This window comes from Octopus sinensis, linkage group LG12, assembly GCF_006345805.1.
Source record: "Octopus sinensis linkage group LG12, ASM634580v1, whole genome shotgun sequence".
In the NCBI taxonomy this organism is placed as follows: domain Eukaryota; kingdom Metazoa; phylum Mollusca; class Cephalopoda; order Octopoda; family Octopodidae; genus Octopus; species Octopus sinensis.
The window spans coordinates 65,120,315-65,144,566 of NC_043008.1; positions in this window are offsets into that span (position 1 = coordinate 65,120,315).

The window sequence follows — 24,252 nt, forward strand, 5'->3', positions numbered from 1 at the left end:
GAAATAAAACAGTATGTGTCATCGTGTAAAAAAGTACATAATAATATGGGCATTTCATGTAGATCGTGTAACATATGGCTGAAGGTAGAGTCAGAATCTCAGACAGAATCCCCTGCCGTGTTTCGTAAACTCCTTTTTATACCCTGAGTTCGGAGGTCCTAGATTTATTAGGCACCCCGCTCATCGGTCAAGTATGGCCACGCAACAGTACGTGTATGCATTGGCAAGAACAAGCTGTTTTGAAAAAGAGGTGAGATTGCGAGATTGCCGTGTATACAAGTCTCACCTCTAAACGATACAGATCTTCTCTCAAGAGAAAGAGCTGCTGTTAAATGCGGAAACATTTTGGCATCTGTTGTGTGAGGTACATCGCTGACAGTGCATAAGTGACTGCCAGATACAAATCCTTATGGCCAACAATTTAACGAATTTGCCAATCCCTTGCCCCGGACTGGTGTATTTTTGATCGACTCAACAAGGATTAAAAGCAAAGTTCACCTTGCCAGGATTTGAACTCGCAGTCTAGGAACTCGGACTAATTACTGCGTGGCATTCTATTCAAAGTTCTAATTTTTCAATTCACCTCCTGAATCAGACTTCAGATTTTCTCTGTGGATGTCGATACCAAACAAACCAATCGAGTACAAACGACTCTGTAATAGACTGCTGGCTTATACTGGTTTCTTGCTCGTAGAGCCTGTTCAAGTTTTCAGTAATGAGCAATCATAGAATAAAATTTACCTACAGGAATATGTATTCAAGGCGTCTTATAGATTGCACAAAATTTATTAGACAGAGAAATAAAGTCAATGAAAAATTCTGATCTCGGAACAAAAAAATGTTTTATAAAATAAAGCTAAAAAATGGAAGAAATCGCTTAATCTTTCTTGGGAGTGTTTTTATTGTTGTTCCCAGTTTCATCTTATTGTTCTGATGCAATTGGTACGTGCCTTTCAACACTCCCCTGTGCTCAAAAATACTTTGAGGATAGGATGTAGTTGGGTGACAATCATTGGAATATCCGTTAGATATTATAGATTGTGTGAGATGTATTTGAATTTGCCTCCCATATGTATATGCCGTAATGTCTATATAGACAGTGGTAGGCACATTATTTCATACCCTAACGAGGTTACAGACATAAATGGAGATCTTTCCACACTTCAATCATTAAATAACTTCTTTAGGGAGTGAAAGAAAATATCTTCAGCTTTGTTTCGAAAAATTCAGTTTAATTACTTGAGATACTTTTTAAAATTTTATGATAAACATTTTCTTGGGCTCGCATGTTCCCTTTCTTCGAAGTGAACACTTTAAGGCTCTCTTCAAAGCATTAGGCAGTGATGTAAGCTTGGTAAAAAAAGTTCCAAGAGAATTTATTGAATAAATTGATTAGTAAATGAGAATGATTTCTTAGATTGTTTCAGTGTTTCGGATTTGTGTTTAAGCTGGAACAAGCAGTCGAATTTAACGATTACAAGGAATGTTAATTTTGTGAAACTCAGAACGAGGAAAGAAAAAATTTATATCAGTGGGGTCTTGATATTAGAGTGTATTTAATAACCAAACGGCATTTTTTCTGCGTTCTGACGATACGGTCACCAATCGTTTTTTTTTTCTACAATGCTTTGGCCATTCTGCTTGCACCCCAAAACAAAGATCAATAAATTCGATATATCAATTTTTGATGTAAATACGATCAGCAACAAGTGGCTTTATGTCCACAGCTGAAAAAACTATTTTTGTTAGTCAATGTTATGTGTCGATAGAATTTCGTGTGTAGTTTTATATGAAGCTCACATCGCTCTCTTATATTAAGTAGATATTCATAAAATGTTTATCACAAAATAAAAGCAGAGAGAAACAGTTCGAAGTTTCTAGGATTGCAACAAATGTCGGAAACTTTTGAGCATCCGATTATAAAAGTGTGCTGTCTCCAATGAAATGTAAAAATTCTTTCCATCACGATAATTTCTTTCCAACACAAACGTATCAAAACATATGGTTTTAATCTGATTGCTCGATATCTAATTGGACTAACAATGTCGTAACTTGGCGGCCGATGATCTCGTGCTATCTTTCATGAGGATTTCCACTGCAAAGTCATACCAGGCACATCTAATTTAGATAGACAAAATGGATTTAAAAAATGGGCTACTAACATGTCGCATGATGCATTCGGAATATTCGTAAAGAACAAAATATATATTTACATACAAACATATATCTGTATATATATATATTTGTAAGACGAGATACACTGCATAATCAAACCTACGAAGAAGCGATGCAACATGAGTCAAATTGATCGCTCTGACTAATAAAGGATCACATGAATTCGTTTTTCCCTTTCTGTTGTTTTATACACACACACACACCACACATATATATATATATAATATATATATATATATATATATATATAGGTAGAATATATATAAAATATATAAAATATATAGAATATATATAAAATATATATATATTTTGGTAGAATATAAGTTAACAACATTTAGGAATGGAAAATTAACCAAAGGAGTTACGTAATATTATTAACTTGACAGCTGTTTCGGGTAACCCTTGGTGCATGTCATAACCACGTTCGTTATTGAGTAAAGGAATATAATTTTGTAGGCGTATGGAATAACGTGATCTGTAATGCGTCCATGAATCAGATTTACGTCAAACTTACTGGAAGAAAGTGTCTACAAGTCTACATCACACTAATTGATATATATATACATATATATACATATATATATATATATATATATATATATATATATATACATACATACAAACACACACACAGACACACACACACACGCATACACACACACATATATATATATATATATTATATACACATAATAATTAAATAAATACACACATGTTTGTATGCTTGCTTCTGTTTGTGTGTGTGCACATCTTTTGCAAAAATGTATATTTGTATTAACCATCTTCCTTATTCTACAAATTCTAATTACAGTATTTAATGTATAAATATTCCGTGGTTTTGCGCCATTCTTAAGTTGCAATCTAATATATCAAATTTTAACACGATATATCATTAAATGACTAGCTTCCCTCATGTTATTAAAAGGGCAATAATCGCTTCCTATTTTCCCAAGTGTATTCTGTTTGTTAGCATTTAATCATTGAATGATTTATATCTAACTGAAAGAAGATAATTTTGAAGCCAATCCAAATTATCAAATGGAAAGATAAAACAATTTTTAAAAAAATAACTAAACGACGCTGTAATACATATAAACAGATAAAAACGTTTAATTACTCCATTCCGGAAGTCGAACAATTAAAAATAAAGAATGAGATCAAACTGATAAAACTTCGTATTTATATCAAGATTGTTGTCGTATGATAAAATTGAAATAGAGAGAAATTAATACTATTCTATACTACACTTTTATTTTATTACATTTTGTTATTAGAATATATGAGCAAGACAGAGAAAAATGATGCAAGAACAAGATGGAAAATGACAGAGATGTAGCAAGAGAGAGAGAGAGAGAGAGAGAGAGAGAGAGAGAGACAGACAGACAGACAGACAGACACAGAGACGTAGAGAGAGAAAATTGTCATAGTCCATAAGGACTTATTGATTGTAATTATTTTAATTATTAATTGCACTCTAACGTCAAGCATTTGTATTTGAATAAAATTACAATAAGTGATACTCATGAAGCATATGTAGTGGGTGAGATGGAAGGATGGTGAATGTGCATTGTTGCGAGAAATATGCAAAGTGAACATGTACATATATATATATATAATTCTTTAGCTCGATTAGTATTGATAATGACTTCGAAGTTTCGGTGAGCTAAGCCATCGTGCTACTAAATATATACTCTACGAAAGTATGGATTGACCCTATAGATTAATGTAAATGTCTCTGTTATAACTGAACATAAAAAGAAACATTAATAGACACATACATACATACATACATACATACACCTTTTTTCGCTCCTTGTTTCTCTCCTTGTTTTTTTTCTGCATCCCTTTCTGTAGAATAGCGTAGGCTGGAAATGTAAAATACTTTTTCTATTCCTGAGGGTTATACTAATACATCTGTTTGTTTTGTACACCACCTATCTTTGTCTTTTGTTTTTTTCGTAAACTCTCCCTATATATATATATATATATATATATATATATATATATATATATATATATATATATATATTATATATATATATATGCATACATACGTACGTACGTATGTTGTCCGTAGACGAAACTATAAAAGCTTCAGGTGTGCAAAATAGTTTCAGATTCTTTGAATTCCTGAGTAAGCGGCTATTATTTCACAGCTTTTCTTCTCATACATGCAATGTCTTCACTACGACGGGACGATTATTTTACTAGCCTATACTTGGAAGTCACTGTCAACAACAATCTTGTTTATGAATAATATATTTGTCGTGGCACTCCGGCGGTTACGACGACGGGGGTTCCAGTTGGTCCGATCAACGGAACGGCTACTCGTGAAATTAACGTGCAAGTGGCTGAGCATTCCACAGATACGTGTACCCTTTACGTAGTTCCGGGGAGATTCAGCGTGACACAGGTACAACAGAAACGGGGACGAAAGGCGGCGAGCTGGCAGAAACGTTAGCACGCCGGGTGAAATGCATAGCAGTTTTTCGTCTGCCGCTACGTTCTGAGTTCAAATTCCGCCAAGGTCGACTTTGCTTTTCATCCTTTCGGGTTCGATTAAATAAGTATGTTACATGTTACGCATCGGGTCAATATAATCAACTTAATCCATTTGTCTGTCTTTGTTTGTCCCCTCTGTGTGTAGCCCCTTGTGGGCAGTAAAGAAATAAGAAACAGGGGAGAAAGAGTGAGAGAAAGTTGTAGTGAAACAAGCACCCACACACGTATATATATATATATATATATAATATATATATATAACTATATATATATATATATATATATATAATATATATATATATATATATATATACATACGTACGCACATGTATATATATATATATATACATACACAACTATATATATATAGACATATATACATACATTTATATATATATAAATAATATAAATAATTATAAATATATATATATATATATATAGGCGCAGGGATAAATAGCTTGCTTGCCAACCACATCGATCCGTGCCACATTGGGCAAGTGTTTTCTGCTATAGCCTCGGGTCGACCAAAGCTTTGAGTGGATTTGCTAGACGGAAACTGAAAGAATCCCGTCGTACGTATATACATATATTCGTGTTTGTCTGTGTGTGTGTGTGGGCGTGTGTGTTTGTGTGTGTGTGTGTCTGTGTTTGCTCCCAACATCACTTGACAACTGACATTGGTGTGTTTACGTCCTCGTACCTTAGCGGTTCGGCAAAGTGACCGATAGAATAAGTACTAGGCTTAGAAAGAATAAGTCCTGGGGTAGATTTCTTCGACCACAAACTCTCTAAAGCTGTGCCCCAGCATAGCCGCATTCACATGACTGAAACAAGTGAACGAACATGTGTGTGTGTTTTCGTGCATGTGTGTATGTGTGATGTGTGTGTCGTTTAGAGATACTAATAACTTGATGTTAGAATACAATATAGATAAGCTTCCGAAGGAGGCATCAGTTGAGCACAGAGCAGTAATAAGAAATTCATTAAATGACGTGGGAATAGAAAAAGTATCTCATGAACTTCAATCGCTTACAGACGTTTCTGCTGTGAGCTAATGAAGTAAATATAATTGCAATTCATTTAAAATCGAATTTTAATTTTATGGTGAAAGTGAACCCAAATCTATAGTGCAATATACTTGCCTGTAGACAAAAACTCTCTTTTCCCTGAAGTATATAAATTAACTTGAGAAATATACTCTAAATTTCGTGAAATTATCTGCCCTTATTATTGAGAATCGCTAATAATTACCAACGGGACTTTATTTCCTCTCGCTTACTCAAAGGAAATTTTATTAAATTAGGTAGTTATTCAGCACATTACCTTATAACACAATTATCCAAGTTCATGCCCGTTGGATGTTTCTGTATATAAATGTATGCACCCACGATCACATTTATACGTACACACACTCAAACCTATATTTGTATATTCATGTATATATATATATATATATATATATATATATACATACAGACACACACACGTACACACACACACACACACATACACACAGACATTCACACATATGTATAATTGCAAAAGTATATATACATGGTTTTGGTGTGTATATATCTAAACATGCTTTTGTATATATATATTCTGGTACACACACATATATATATATATAAATCCTTAAATCCTTAAAATGTTTTAGCCCGAAGGCCGCGGCCATGCTGGGGCACCACCGCTGCACATATAGGCATATATATATATATATATATTTGTTTGTGGTGTAGTAATAGTAGTAGTAGTAGTAGTAGTAGTAGTAGTAGTAGTAGTTGTAGTAGTAGTAGTAGTAGTAGTAGTAGTAGTAGTAGTAGTAGTAGTAGTAGTAGTATCAGCAGGAACGATATAAACAAACACTCCCATGTACAATTTTAGTTTATGTGAACAAAATATTCAATGAAGGAATTTGCTCAACTTTTGAACTAGTAATAGGGGTGAGCGAATTAAAGAAGAATGTAGAATGATGTAGCGAAAATATGCCACGTAAAGTCTACACAGAAAACCTTGCACAGCAGTTCTCACGTTATTGGTTATCCACTGAAGAACACAACTATTTCGGTACTTCCCATATATCAGTGTTTAAAATATGTGATGCTATCTATGTAATGTCCCTGTTCTTTGACCTGCACTGTAGGAAATTTTTACCCCTGTCTTTTATACAGCCACCACCACAAACCTGATCTACCTACAACCACACCACTCAGGTAGGTATTTATATGGCTATAAAAAACAACTGAGGATTGTTTTGGATGTTAACATTTTATCTTTCACTAACATATCTCTGTCAGAATAGGTAAGCATAGAATTCTAGCTATAACAATAATGACATCGAAAGCCTAAGGCTAGCACAAGGCACCGTAATACTCGTGCTGTTTACGATTCTCTAATCCCTTTATAGTCAAAGCATTTCCTATCGATATTCTTTATTTCTTGTACAAGTAACAATCAACTCATGAAAAGATCGTTTTCTTTCTTCTGTTAAATCAAGACATGCTGTAATGCCTCATAGTTGAGCCTTTGCAGATATATATGTATTTGGGAATTTGAACGCTTAATTCATATTCACTCGCATCCTTAACCATGAGTTACATTCAAATGCCTAAGGAATGATTATCTTTCAGTTACGCTCCAGTGCTTTTTCATTCGCATCTTCTGGGCGACAAGCAACAAGATGCAGTTTAGTATTGATTCGCATTGTATTCGACGTGGTGTATTCTATTTTTTGTATTTTCATGACATGTGGCTTAAATGTTCAACAATTAACGGTCAGATAAAACGTGAATTTCCCGTTAACAGGAATATTATAGTATATACACAAATGCACACCCTCAGGGGAGAATGTTTCAAATGTATTCAAGAATAAGAAAACAGGCATTCCAAATGTTCAGACACTATAATGACAAAATAAATTCACCCGACGGATCGAAGTGTTATCGATGATGACCCCGGAAGAGCAATGAAAGCCAGTGCCAAAAATCTTCAGATATCGGAGGAAATTATCAGAATTGTGGAGCAGGATGACATTCGATAAATGTCGTATGTACTGAGAAGAAGCGAAGACATGTTTACAGAAACATAGAAAAATCGGACCAAACTGCAACTTAACAAAGTCGAAAACTCTTGCGATAGTGACATGCTTTGTTTATCTCAGATAAAAAGAAACTTCACCAAGGTCAAAACTCTAACAAGAAACAGTAGGGCAGAACGATATTTCTGTGCATATCCTTCTGATGTTCTCTGAGTTGATGCACACTAATTTTCTTGCAAGTGTATAGTCGTAGCAGTGGCAAGCAATGAAGTTCATGTTTTGCCAACTCTGATGTCTCTAAAGGTATTTGAAGGAATGCTACTGCGTACGTAGTCGTGCTTGAGATAGTTGTTATGCTCAGGATGGCTAATGTATGCCGTGAAAGGTCATGCGTTTTTCAACATGTCTCACCTACTCACAAAGTCCACATAACTCCAGCATAGATGTCAGACGATATTTAATCGTGTGACACCAATGTTGTGGTTTCCAAACCGCTAGATTTCAATCATACTATTGGAGCCTTGTTCGAAATGTGACTAACCAACATTCTCAAACTAATATAGCTTCCCAGAAGACCGCTGTTGTCAAGCAATTTCCGAAAGAAATACGCGCTATTTAGGGCAAGCATATCAAAGTTTCCGGTCCAGCAATGAAGTACTCATTAGAGCTGATAGCAGACTCATAAAATAATCTTATTAGAAAACGTATCGAAAATACACGCATAATTTTTAATTATAATATATTTGGTACTGCGTAGATTTGATTTATTTTATCAAATTACAATATATCTTCAACTATCTCATGTACCCTGTATATTTGCCTTATAACGATCTACTGGTTCAACATGTTTCTATTAGCAGAAATCGTTCGAAATTTTCCATATATGATACGTTGCGCTCGGTGTTGAATTCCATTCAATTTTCATTCGTTATTTTTATTCTTATTTTTAATCTTTAAAATTGGGCTTTCTAATAAAGTTGATATGATTTGTAAAATTGCATATGCAAAATGTATTTTATCGGATATTACATTGTCCAATAACTCTTACTTAATGCTAGATAAATTTTTTTGAATTTTTCTGCTGCAACTGTTTTACATATTTTATTCCCATTTTTTTTAAAAGTTAGCAAATTAAAATTAACTTCGATAGCTTCTGGTTACAGAGCCAATGAATTTGCAAAACATTGTTATTATAATAAGGATCGCCATACTTCCTTGATAATATCAGTATATCGACAATTTAAACTGATCAAAACGTCGATTATCTTCGCAAACAGATTTATGGCTGAAATTTCAATTTAAGGCTTCGCGTTAGTGTTGGTATCAATAGTGAAATCCATCATCTTTTTTTGTGCCGTTAAAATAGAGAACGCTCCGCATACATTTTAATAGTGATTGATAAATTTATAAATTTAATAACCTTGAATTTAATTTAAGTGATTCTTTTTATCTGCCAAATATTTGCAATTTCTTCCCACATCTTACACCGATTAACATGACGCTTTGTGAGTATTTGATTTTCATTGTTCTCTTAACGGAATCACTTGAATGTCTGCCCATCTGAACATGATGTGTTTGCAATAATATTTACGTCTTTCATTACAAAATGAAATTTCAAAATTTTTATTAAAAGCACTATTAACAGTTAAAATATCTAAGAAAGAAAATGTAAACCGCAAACAATCTTATTTCATGAAGTAAATCCAGTTAACTGATATTCAATTCTCACATGATTGAATATAAATTGTTTGGTTATTCCTTGAAATGGAATGCGTACTTTGAGTGTTTTGTATTTTGAAAAAAATCTCGTTTTGATATTACCGTTACGAGAAGAATGTCGTGATTCGAAGGAAATTGCTTCAATACTTGAAAGATGATCATATTTAAATTCGTTCTAGTTCGAAAAAGCTTGTATTGAAATCGAGCAAGTGATATAACAAACCCTGACCCAAACATTTAGTTATTATTCAAGATGATTGTCAAAAAATGTAAAAGGCTTGCATTATCAATTTCCTTCACATTAATGTATAAACCCATAAATCAAATATTACAAAAGCTAAATAAAAGTTGGCCATGGCACATTTTATATTGGGATTCCACAACAGTGTGTGTCACCGTATAAACTATATAACAAGGACGAAATTCATTATTAGTATTACTTGTTTGAACCAGGACAGATTTTGAGAAGCAAACATTGCGATCAACGGCGTCATGTAGTGATCACCTATTCTTTAACCTTTTCACAGATATTGTATCTACGGCATCTGCTAGAGAGATATAATGGGTGACACATTTCATTTAGTACTGCAGCTCCTGAGTTTGTTCAACGATCTCAAAAGAAAGAAAGGCGAAGTTGATCTCGGCTGGGTCTGAACTCAGTTGTCACGGGGCGAAAAATATCACGATGCATCCTATCTGCTGATCAAATAACACTTCAAATCGATCTCCAATATGTTCAGACAGCAACTATAAAAATTATTGTATAAACAAAGCATTAGATGAATTTTTCCTTTCCAAAATCATGGTATCCATACCTATATGTTATCAAAAATTTATTGATACGTGCAATCCTCTGATATTTTAATACAACTAACATTGAAACAAAAATGTTTTGAGGGAAAAGTTTATTTATATAAAATTCATAAAATTAATTACTTAATATTTTGCAAAAGGTAAATAGCTATGATAATTATATGTATTTTAATAAAATTTTATTAAAAGAAATCAGGGTCTTTGAACATCACTTTGAGTAACAGAGGCTAATGTTTTAATGTATTGTACAGACAACGGTATAAATTTGTTACTGTTTATATGTACTAGCTATTTCAGTGATCAAAGATAACAATTTTAAATATATGTACTACAAGTGCAAAAAGTTGGATTGCTGAAATCACTTGTGAAATTTGTTAAATGCTCTATACCTTCTGACTGTTACAGTAAGGACAGTCTATTTTACTACATGATCAACTGAACACGGTAAAGTAGGTACCATTGAAGAACTGCGCTCGATATGACTCAGCAACCCCAAGAATACAATAATGTGTGTGTGTGTGCGTCAGAGACATTAGTTCTTTGTAACATAGCACGAAAATGTGTTCCGTGAAAATCCACTGTAGTAATGCATTACATTCCACTTGAAACATCTGGTACAAAGTTGATAACAACTACCGTCTAGAAACGCATGTGGGGGACAATTCATATAAACTTTAGTTTATTGTCACTTCTCATACACACACACACAAACACACACACACACACACACATATATATATATATATATATATATATACATACATATGTAATTATATATAAGTATAAATATATATACATATATGTATATATTGATACATATATATATATATATATACAAATATAGATATTTTCTTGGAACAGTGACCCTATCTTGTAATTAAGCTGACATTTTTTAAACCTACAAAAAGAATTAGGGTTCGTATTTCCTTATTTTAACACCTGGTGTCTTTCCATTTCCTCTCTTTTTCTTTGGAGTGTTTGAGTTCTCTTTCAATCTCAAGCAATGTTTGCTTGAAATAGAGTTGTTCGCCACCCTTTAGTGGCTCATTTAGACGATTTGAGATCCTTGCTCGTCGATTCATTGGAATCTTCCTTTGTTTCTCTATCGAGGCATCATACTGTCAGGCTGATTGCCCGGGCCAGCCTGGCTACCTCTCTCCATCCCATAGATCATTCCAGGTTTCCCATAAATGGGAATTATGTCTTTCTATCGGTGTGAGATTCTCTCTGGAGAAAACTTACTGCATTTTCCGCGCATGGTTGTCATAAACTACTGTAGGCTTATGTTAATATCTTGCGTAGAGAGACTAGCTGATCAATTTTGTTCAATGGCTTCTTTCTAAATAACCATTCAATAAGCTTTCTGTAAATTCATACAGTAAAGTAGGCGTATCTATTAGCCTGCTCATTTGTTGTTTCCTACGGACCATACATTCTTAGATCTATTAAGTTATAGTGACAGAAAATAGTGAGGGCCACCTTAAGCTGAGGGCCGTGTTTCTTGTGAAGCAGAAGTCCATAACATTTTTACACCTTGTTGGGTGGATCACTGTTTGTTCCATAAACAGCATGTTTTTGAGGTCTAGCAGAGACACTGCTTGCTTTTGTTAGTACAGTGACATACGTGAGCGAAGGCGGCCCTCAGAGCATCTACGTTGTCAATAATTTTTCCATCTGTTTGAGGCTCTATTCGAATGAATCCCACGATTTGGATCATATCTAGTAATTATTACCATTTTGATCTATTTCCTATATACTACCTGGCTGTCAGAATCTGAGTTTGAGCGTGGCAGCAGGTGTAGAGGGCTGATATCTGCCTGGATCCACCATGAGTTTTTGCTTCTGTCAGTTCGAAATACAACATACTTTGATACAGAATCTGACTTGTAAGCGCTCAGAAGTGTTTCTATTAATGCAATGTATATATGCATAAATCCATGTAGGTGTATAGGTGTGTGTGTGTGTGTGTTAATGTGAATGTGTGTGTATATAGGTGCGTTTGTGCGTGTTTGCGTATTGTAAAGTGAATGATTCGTAGAGAGTACGCGTGTTTTTGCTTCTAAAATGTGCGTTCGCGCACATCCCTGTATGTTAGAGAGTGCAATTGCAATAGTAATTATTAGTGATCAGGCTGAATCGTTAACACAACATAAAGATGGATGCGTAACGGTATTACTCCTGGATCTTGATTTCCTAAATTTAAATGCCATCGAAGTCAACATTTCCTGACATCATTTCGGGAATGCTAAATACGTATAAGTTAAACACGGAAGCCCATGGAATCGACTTACCCATTCCCACTGAGACTCTCAGATTTTAGGTCTTCTATTTACAAGATTACAACATTCCATGTTCACGTTTCATCCTTCACAGTTTCAGTTTTGATATCTTTTCCATTTCTCTGTTGCTATTTAAAAGAACATCAGTAATATAAGGACATCTCAATTATTCGCCGATATATGTTACATTTAGCAATATTCGCTAACGTCCAATTCAGTTAATATATAAGGAAGTTGCACATTTAAAAAACAGAAAAAAGTATTCTCTACAGAGCATAACTTCATGAAAACTACTCGTACTTGCTATCAGATTATTATAACTAGAGGCAATTTTCCCAACGTATGTTGTACGATTAGATAATTATCAATTTACGAGGTTTCTTCAAAATATTTGTCAAAATATTTGTCGAGATTATGCCAAAGATATTAGATATTTTGAAAAATTACAAAAAATTAACTAGATATTTTTTGGAGATTAGCCTTTCCTTGTTGTGGAAATCCAAGAGGATACGAAAGTATAGAGGAAATAGTGTTTTCTGCATAAAAATAAACAACTTAAAGGAGATATTTTAGGGTAGGGGAATTTTCGCTTAAGTATGATATTGAGACAGATGGTGTTCACATTTATGGAGCTAATCGACTCAATGGATGACCTTATTATGGTTACTTATCACCGCATCTCCCGCATGGTGACTGATCCACGTTATATAGCAACAACGTGGAATTATATACTTGGCTTGTTTTATTTATAGGTACATTTTACAATGGCTTGTGTTCGTTTTACCAAATGTAAATTAATGCTAAATGAAGAATATTATACATGTATTGATGTCTTAAATTATGAAATCATTCTCTGAAGCATCCACTGTCTCTTATTTAGAGACGTTTGGAGTATGTTATGCTTTTTGTTTTTGGCATTCATTGTCTTTTGCTTGATTTAAAAAATAAACATTTCTTTTCTTAATTTTTCTTCTAATATTTAGCCAATATAGTATTTTTTAATCTCTCATACAGACTGACAGTTTGACATATTTATCCAATTAAAAGAAACTGCAGAATTTCAAGCTTTTCTGGATATCTAATTAACTACTAAAAACAATTTATGATCTAAAACTATTTTAATAACAAACTTTATTTCACCAGATAATTTATCGTATCGTAGGAACTTCTTTTTCCTCATTCTCATATCGTCCTTCAGCAGTATCATTAAACAGAGTATTTTCACATTGTCCGTTGATCAAATTTCATTATTTCTTAAACACAAATCATTCAAAAACATATTGTGATTTTGATATATATTTTTGCTTCCTAGATTATGGACTGGAATCACGTTACACTACAACTTCTAACTAATAATTCAGAGTTTAATTTTTATAATTATACGTTTTTAGAGCATGAGTAGATGATTATCAGGATTAGACGTTCGGGTCTCTATTACTGTGTATCTCGTTTGTAAAATTGCCATTACTCAAGGACAGCTGGAGTTTGTTTATATTGGATAGCAGAAATTGCCAAACAGTACCACGGAAAGTACTGTATAAGGCAAACAAATGTAAAGGCTATCCAGATGTAAATATATACGTGATCGAAATAGCAATGAATTCTGTCGTGCTGATGATTCCCGAAGGTTTACAGTGTGAGACTTCTCTGTTGATATTTTATTGCGTTAGTTATTCTCAGAATGGAAACATACCTCTAGCCGCAGGATAACATCGTTAGATATTTTGTTTCGAGAGATACGGGTAGCAGTATCACTGGAATTCTAAGCTAGTGACCGAAGTGAAAGTAACTTCTATCTTATCAGAGTTACTTAGTTTCATATGCGGATTATACACTTCAAAACCTCGATCTACTTCACGTAGTATAAGTAGTTAATGTTGTCATGTATAACTCGAGAATGTATTTGATTCGACCCGATTGTTTTAATATTAGACTATATATGTATGTATTTAACTAATTTTGATTGTTTATATTCATGACTTTCCGAAATATTCAGGCCTTTGGTCAAAGTCAGTCAAGCCGTAACCATCGTGTCTTCTTAAGGCTTATAAGATTGATGAATTTAATGTATTATTTCATTATTTATGATATCAATATGTAATACGAGCAATGGTATATATATACTGATTCAAACAGAACTTGTCCAAATTTCCTTCCATCACAGTCCTTTTCTACAAGCCGTAATTTCATATCTCTACGATGTCACCTTTGCTATTCTTTGCTTTGGAATCAATAACAACTTAAGTTTCAGAAATAATGTGATGTCAATTCAATTTAGTTTTCACATAGAAAAAAATCTATATTGAAGTGAAGAAAGCGAAATCAATATTGATTCAGTTTGAAATCCTCGTCGAATAGGAAAAGAGTTTTACTAATTCTATTTTCTGACCCAGTTTCCATTCTTCATTTTAGGAATGGAATGAAATGCATTTTCCATTTTTACTTTAAATTCGAAGTTTTCCGCCTCATATATTTCGACTCTGATCATCAGTTCATTGTAAAATTCTGAATCATGATGCATGACGAACACGCTACTTAATTTCTCCTAACAACAACCAATTTCCTATTGACTACATACCTGCCTTAATGTATAAGCAAAGATATTAAAATCACTGCGCGTCGTTACTTCTGATAAACTTCATATGCCTGAAACAAATATCGGCAAGTTCGATTTCTTCCTTCTTTACTCTAACTTTCATACATTTTAGTTATTCAATCTACAAGTCTAAGGACGTTCTATTTTTACAGTAAAATGAAGTAAATATTTTTATGTTACGCTTAAAATGTGTCGATACATTTCACTATAACTATTCTCTTATCAGAAGGCTTTGTTGTTTCATCACATAGGCATCTGTAACCAAGTAAACTAAAACGATATAATGCATCATAAACAAAGCAACAAATGAAGATGTTTAGATTTAATAAATCTAACCATAAAACAACTGTTAATTGTTTTTACACTTTCTATGTAAATCTAGTTTTAAATTGACACAAATTAAATGCTCCATTTTGTCACATATTAGGAATTTATTCTATTCATTTAGATAATGTTTTGTCTTTTTTTTTTTACTCGGAAGAAAAATTTTAATTAACTGATAATATTCAGCTAAATTCTTTTTTGTAGTAGTTCTATTGCTCCTGCCGTTGTCTCCATCGTGGTGGATGTTGCTATTGTTATAACTGAAGTCGTTTTCATGTTGCCGCTGTTTATCTCATTATATACTATTCACTACCAAAGGATGGCTTTGACGCAGAATTTTTAATTCTTGCAGTAAAGATAAAGAATTCAAATTTATTCCCCAAATTATGTACCCTTCACGTGATTTTTGAAATTTTATCTTATCATTAAAGACAAAGAGAAGAAGTCTATGGACTGTGAGGATCTTTGGAACATTGGACAAAAATGCTTACAGAATTCATTTAGTCTTTAATTTCTGTATCAGCTCCATCCGATGTCAACCTTATTTCTCATTTTTCTGGCTCTGATAGAAGGAAATTTTAGTTAAATATTGGAGAGAATAAAATTCAGTATCAATTCCCAAGAATTTTAAACCTTGTTTGTTTTTTAGTGTCCTTGGTTTTAAAATTTTGCTCGCATTTACATTAACGTTTATTAACATTTTTACAAAGAAGCGTGAAATTTTGCAATATAAATATGTAATTGTAAAAGTATCTTGACATTTAGTCTGCTTACTTATTTAAGCACCAGTCTCAAATTTGCTTATATTTTTTTTCTGATAAGACAAAAAGAGGTTAATTTAATGTGTACCTAAAACTCTTTTTACACTCTAACTGTGGGAATGAAAAAAATCAATAGGGATGTGCTGATACTGAATTGTTGTGTAATTTACTTTAGCATGTGCTTAATTCAATTCCGGCCATCTTCATATTTATTTTCCATGATTTGGGGGCTGCTAAAATATATATAACCTGAGACAAAATGAGTTCATATGTTGTTACTTGCCGAGTCTAGAGAAAGTGGTAGGGCTCATAACACTTGCAGGACTTTAGAGACTGGTAATGCTGATGCAGCTAGTGCTCCGTTTATATAGCTGCCGTTCAGCACGTGCAAAAAGAGGCATGAGCAGGAAGGACTTGCCAGAGGACCGAACTTCGAGGAGAAAAGGACTGGGCATATTGGTTAATACAGACTGCAGATAATTGGACACAACAAGGGTGGCCAGTAGAAAGAATAGAGTGGATGGTGGCATCTGAGTTTTAAAGGTATATGATCAGCTAGCTGTGAGGATCAAAAGGCACATTATAGTACGTAAGGTTTTTCTTTAATATCCACACTAGACAGAAAGAACTTTTACCCCATCGCCTGGCCTAATAGTCCAAAGGGTGAACTATACCAGTAACAAGAGTTGACTTTACTAAACTATTTTGTCTAATCAACTCTAACGTTAGAAAACATTAATCACTAAAATAATGATTTACTTAAAGGAAAGCATTCAGAAAAAGATTTATCAACATTTTGTGTATTGAAATTGATGTTATGCAGTGATATCTCAGGGACTTAGTGTAGATGTCACGGAAAGTTATCATGATGATGTACAGTTCATTAGTAAACACAATGAACATTTAATAAATTGATCACTTACAAATTACCAAATACCTTAAATACATTCTAATTTTCAACGATTTTATTACCTTGCATGCTATCTTCAAATCATCTCAGACGTATATATTTGACAGACAATCATTTCAAGTTGATTAATCGGATCATTTATTTATGTCATCTGATAAGAGAATCTTATAGTCACCCATACACTTTAAAATACAATTTACCTCATTTATTTTATTATATTAAATAGATTATGATATAACTTTTGCTTGTAAACAATTCTTTTTTAATCATTGTTTGCAACCAAAAAAGAATCTCCTTATGAGTTCATCTCAAGAATTGTAATGCGTTGTATTAATTTACTTTTGCCTTATATAAAGTAGTATGTTTATGTCATTAAGTATATATATTTGAATTTCTTGAGAATTGTAATTACTTTCCCTCCCTAACACCCCCTCTTCACGTATTACTCTCTGCTTGTCTGTCAATCTGTCTCTTTCTTTCTTTTCTTCTTCCTTTCTTTCTCTGTCTCCGTTCTCTCTCTCTCTATCTATATATCTGTTTGTCTATTTATTTACGTATCTACGTATCTTGAATAACTACTGAATGATGTTCGTAATATACGTGTTTACCTGCTTGAAAGGAAACAACATTTTAAGCTTTTAGTGTTGAGTTACTACTAATTCTGTAAAAGAATCGTATTAAAATTATTTCCATAGACCTGCGTATGATTTCAGCCCCCTCTCCGAATAATTCTCGAACTTTATTCTACAACTGTTTTGAACATAGTTCTGCACATCAACGGTAGGAAAATCTATGTAAGACCGAGAAACATCTCCTGCTAGCATTCTTCTAGCGCTTGCCGCTATAGGAAGACATATTATTTATTTATATATTCGCTGCCTTAAAATAAAATCGTTTCATTTTATCTTTCCACTTTATAATTTCTCTCACGTATTTCAATTCTGTTGTTTTTTATAAATATATATTTTATTCAAATTTTATTTCTTACATTCACACATCTATTCGCTATCTCTTTTCAGCTTCATCTACCAAAATTCACTTATAAACAGGTAATTCAAACTGTCAATATGAGAAGCAATAAGCATGTTGTAAAGTCAGCGTCTTTTTCGAGTTGAGATAAAAAAAAATCTTGTTAAATGTTCAAAAATGGATATTATTGAAATACATTGTATGCCACTAAATATTTAAAACCGTTTACGTGAGAGCTCGTACAATTCCATTATAGTGAAGTCTTGAAACCCATTCCCAAAAACATATATACTAGTTTATTAATAACAAATGACATCTAATTTTATAGTAAATACAACTGGAATATAACTGTAATATTCCTTCTAAATACATGATGTTTAATAAATTTCAGTAGTATCTTCGCATCATAAGCAAAATTATTTAATACTATCCCTCAAACTTCTAAGTTAACATTTCATAGTATATATGTTCTTCTCTGGAATTGATAAAGCGTGTGTCAATTCTCGGATGAAAGAATTAATTTCAACCATTCTCTATAATATTCTAATGTGGTAATTCTTCTTTATTAAATGTTACATATATATTTACATTTTTAAATTTCATAAGAAAACCCGGTTAAATTCAAAATATATATTTAAAAATACTGGCAAAATAAAAGAGGAATGGTTTGAGCTGATACATAACTGTAAACTTTGTAGAATCACTTGATTTCGTGACATGAATGTGGGATGCCTTAATATTCAGTTTAGATATATGTAGATAGAAGTCCTGAAGAAAAAAATTTTAACTGGGAGACAATACCACATAGAAGTTATGTTTCTCCGAAGAAATATATTTACTGCATGGCTCCAGATATAAGACAGAAAACGAATAAGGGAAATAATGGAAACGGGTGGATGAGGCAGTGTTATTGCAAAAAGAATATTATGAATTGCAAGACTTGAAATATATTTGTAATAAATAAAATTGAGATGTTTCTGTCAGGTGGTGTTTCTCGCAAGTAAGTTATTCAAAGCAACAATGGATGTTTCTCTTATGATAAAGCACCGACACACGCGCGCGTTATACATACATAAATTGTTGTAATGCTAATATTAGAACGACGCTTTCATCCTTTCGGGGCCGATAAAGTAAGTACCAGTTGAGTACTGGGTTCGAAGCAATCGATTTACTCCTCCAACAAAATTGCTGGGTTTGTGCCAAAATCGGAAGTCAATATTAAACGCATGCACTATAGTGCCGATTTCATTGAATCATTTTGGAAGTTTGCGTTTTTTCTACAAATTTCAACAAGGAGTGGTTACCCACATCCGAGAGCAATAAGATATAGTACCTGCAAAGTCATTGGATTGCTGCCATTGACTAATACTCTGCCTCAATATACTAACCTTGTATCTAATTCAGAAATCATCATTATTAAAATGAATATTATTAAAATGAATGTTATACTAAATAGGCTAGTATCTAAGTCGGAAACGAGTTCGTCAGAAAGTGCTAGCAACTCTCTTTCAAATTTCACTTCATCTTTTGAAAAACAGAGCATCACGTACCCGAGAGAAATTAGAGCTCATAATGCGTGGCATACATTTATAGTATAAATTAGTTCAGGCGGGTCTAACTTGGGAATAAACTCTAAATACGACATGACTGAAAAAAGGAAAAGAAACACCTATAGCCATTGAATCTCAGTTATACTGTCACATCGAGAGCGGTAAGATGAAGAATACATACATACATACATACATACATACATACATAAATACATACAACACACAAACACACTCGCATATATATGTGTTTGGGTGGATATGTGTGTGTGTGTGGGCGTGTGGGTGTGTGCATGCATGCATGCATTTCGTAAACTTAGTTTTTGGTCTAGCAAACAGAACGGATTATGAGATACACATACCTAGACACATACCTGCACGCATACACATATGCACACACACACACACACACATATGTATGCATAAATGTAAATGTATATATGTATATACATCTGTATTTATACTTAAAGTACATACAGTGTTGAATTAATTTAATATGTAAAATGGTATTTCTTTGCTTAGCGTAGGCACCTCTGCAAATATATTTCTTTGAAAAAATGCGACATAGATATTTCTAAAATTTACTGTATCTTCGTGCCAATTCATAATCTTTCTGGCATAACATCATAGAAATCAAAAGAAAAAAATCTCAAAACCAAAACATGAAATTCAAGATCATTATTAGGAATGTGGAATTTTAAACTATTTAGATATATGCCGTCTCTATTTGAATTTATTCGTTGTCTTCTTAATAAATAAAACATTTATGTGAGTAACTTACTTGAAATTCAAAAGACATCTTTAAATTCCCTAATAAATATTCTAGGATTAATAGAAGAGCGTCAGTTTGATTACAGAGCCAATGCCATAAACATTAAAAAGAATTACGCGTGTCATTTTATTACTTCAGTTGCAATCAGAATTATCACTTTCATCTAATCTATACACCACTTCTCCCCTCCGCTCCCATCCATTCCTTTTATATCATCTCCTTTTCTCGCTCATCCACCTTTTGTCTGTTTTGTTTTCTTTAAAATATTTATATTCTTTTAAATAAATTCATGAAGTTTCAACTCTTCAGCCATATCTTTTTCAGTCTCATCACATAACTAGATATAATCAAATTTTAATGTCTTTCTTTACTTTTGGGCTTTTTACCAAAATTTATGCAGCAGAAGAGAAGAAAGCATTATGTTAAATTTATGATTGGGAATTGATTCAAATCCATGAAGTGGAACACAAATTTCTATAGATCATTCGTAATGTTGTTAATTTCAACCATATTTGAATCTTTTTAGTTTTGGTTTCCATGTTTTCAAACGATATATTAATTTTATGCTGTGCTGCTTTTCTCCCATACAATCGATATTATGATTTTTTTTCCAGAAATCTTAATTAATTATTAATTCAGTTACCATGATAGTAAATGAATTAAACTTATGAATGTTAAACTATTGAAAGAAGAATCTATTGTTTTATTTTAAAAGTTCAATGTTCCTGACAAACGTTTGGTTATTAGTACTTCATGAAACTGAACTTTTTTTATAAAGATCAACACATGAATAGAATTTTGTGTAAAAAAAAACAACATATATATATTTCAAAGATATGCTAAATCATGTACTTTCTTTTGAAATTCATGACTAGCAATCTGAGTGAATTATAATTTTAATAACTGTAACATTCTATAATGCATTTATAAAATATGGCGAACTTGAAAGCGTCAATTGTAGTAAGATAATAAAGCAAACTATAATAAAGCTCCACAAAAGAGAACTGGAGTAGCATATCAACACATAAATACATATTACTAGGAATATAAATGGACTTGTATCCATACATTATACATACATACATACCAAACATGCATACATATGTACACACATATATACATATATATATATATATATATACATACGCATACATATATGTATATACATACATATGTGGAACTACTTGAATTTCGTTAGATGCGAATATGGATCGAATTGACTAGTTTTACCTGTTATTAAAGCATCATCAGAGATTGTTTATGTTGCCTATAAAATGATGTATTATAAAGTAAATTACCTGGGTAAAAAATATTATACCCCATGTACCGACATTTAAAATACTTAAGGCTGATAGGCTGTTATTATATATCGAAGAACTAATAGATAGTAAATTAAATAGTGGGGAAGGGAGAGGGCGCATGAGCAGCAAAACTAAATGCATGTTCATCAGAGAATTGTCTTCATACCACATGTTTTATTAACATAGTTGTTATATAATTGTTATATCTCATTTATATAACTCTGAATATTTAAATATGCATATATATATATATATATATATATGCGTGTGTGTGTGTGTGTGTGTGCGCGTGTGTGTGCGTGTGCGTGCGTGTGTGTGCATATAGACATACATAATTATATATAAACCATGCACCTAGGCAGTGTTATATCATAAAACAGACATATCGATGATGATCTCCTACGATCGATCAACCTCACCTCTTCCTCCTTTGGATGCATAAGAGGATTTATGAAACTACGACAGTCTAGAGATCAATTATAAAACACATATGATGAACGTGGAGCGAAATGTAGGCACCGAAGTAAATTTACATTTAGTAAAATGAAGTAGTGGACCTACAATTCCTGAATCAAACTTTTTTTTAAAATTCCCTTATCAAAGCAAGGATACAGCGAAATCCTCGTCATTCCATCAGAAAACTGGCTGCCACAGCATAAATAAGACGTACATCGATGTATAGAGTACTGATGGAGGATCTCAAGACCCAACCCTACAAGATCTTCCCTCGTCATGAGCTCACGCAAGTTTATAAGTCCATGAAAGTGGAGAGAAATCTTCTCGTCAGATTGTTGAAGGCACGCTACCCAACCTGTTGTTCACTGATGAAAAGAAATTTGACATCGAACAGACACTAAGCTACCAGAATGAGTGACTTTGGAGTGTATCTGGATCTGTCAAAGTTAGACTCGTAAATCGACGTCAAAATCTACAGTCAATTATGCTTTGGACGGCTGTGACAGCCACTGGAGGTCTCCTCTCGTTTTTGTACCCTTGGGTGTTAAAATTAACATCCAGCGATACATTAGTGAAATTTCGGAAGCTGAACTGCTTCCGTCGGTGAATGAGCACTTTCAAGGAGCTCCTTGAAGCCTCCACAGCTCCGAACAAACACAACACTGGATTCGGAAGAACGTTCCGTCGTTCACTGGCAAGGATTTATGGGCTCCCAAGAATCCCCGATCTCAACCCGTTGGATTTTCTGTCTTATTCACTTTGGAAACGAGAGTGAGTTTAGAGCCCTTCTTATACATTTCCCGCCACTTTGAAGGCGAAATTGCGCCAGAAATGTGCTACGATTCTCCAAGAACAGCTGTGTGCTGCGTGTGAAGTATATGAGGCCAGGACTCGAGTCGTCACATCAATTAAATGTTGTAGTATCATAATTGTTATTTCTTTTCCATTGCATTACAACGCTCGGCCTGCAATATAACATTTGCATTGGCAAAATTGAAAAAGGTGTGTTGCCTTTGCTTTGGAACATCCTGTAGTTTCAACACTTTGAATGCCTTTGATGGAAACAGATTTGATTCCAGTATTTCCTCAACGAAATAGTTACGATTTCGCCTACTATCATTTTATGTATGAAATCTTCAAAATAAAATAGGTATTCCGTGCTGATTCTCATTCTATCACTATGAGAGTAACTGGTTGTAATGCTAGCAATAGTTTCTAGTTGTACTTATTTCCACCTAATACATTAAAAAATACAAAGTAAATGCACCAAAACACAGGGAGATAATTGATTAAACTAGCATTAGTTTTGTGAAATCACAACTATACAAACTCGTTCACACTCTCAAACGCACATATATAATTGTGTATGCGTAAGGAATAAAGGAGGATTTGTGTGGTATAAAATGGTTTTGAATGCACTGTTGATCAAAGATGAGCGCAGGATAAATTCAAAAGAGATTAAGTGATTTGCACCGGGGTGGTTGAAGTGTGGCGTTGCTGAAATTGTCATAGAATTAAACATGTTATTTGTTAGAAAGGCGGAAAAGAATGTGGATAGGATGAACTACCATACTGACAGGACTAGGCATCGAAATTAATCTGCACGAACTTAAATAAACACAGCCTCTTTCGTACACTGTATGTACAAACATTTACACAAATGTAGATATCTACGTATGTATATATGTGTGCGTGTAATTATGCACATTTATATATGCACATGTAGATATTTGATTTCATGTGTGAAAGTTGCAAAAGAGCAAAGCACTCAACATGTGCAGACATCAGTGATATTTATTGTCCTCCACTGATATACACATTTTCAAACACAGGTCCACACACACATACGAATTACTATGTGTACGTATGGGGGTAGGTTAAATATAAGCGTGTTTACAACACAAGTTTCAATAAACGTGCAGATATACATAAATGCACACATAGCTTTTTATTTCCCATTCTTTCTCTCTCTCTCACTCTCTCTCTTTCTCTCTCTCTCTCTCTCTGTATATATATATATATATATATATATATATATATATATATATATATATATATACCTATCTATTTATCTCTGTATCACTATGGCTT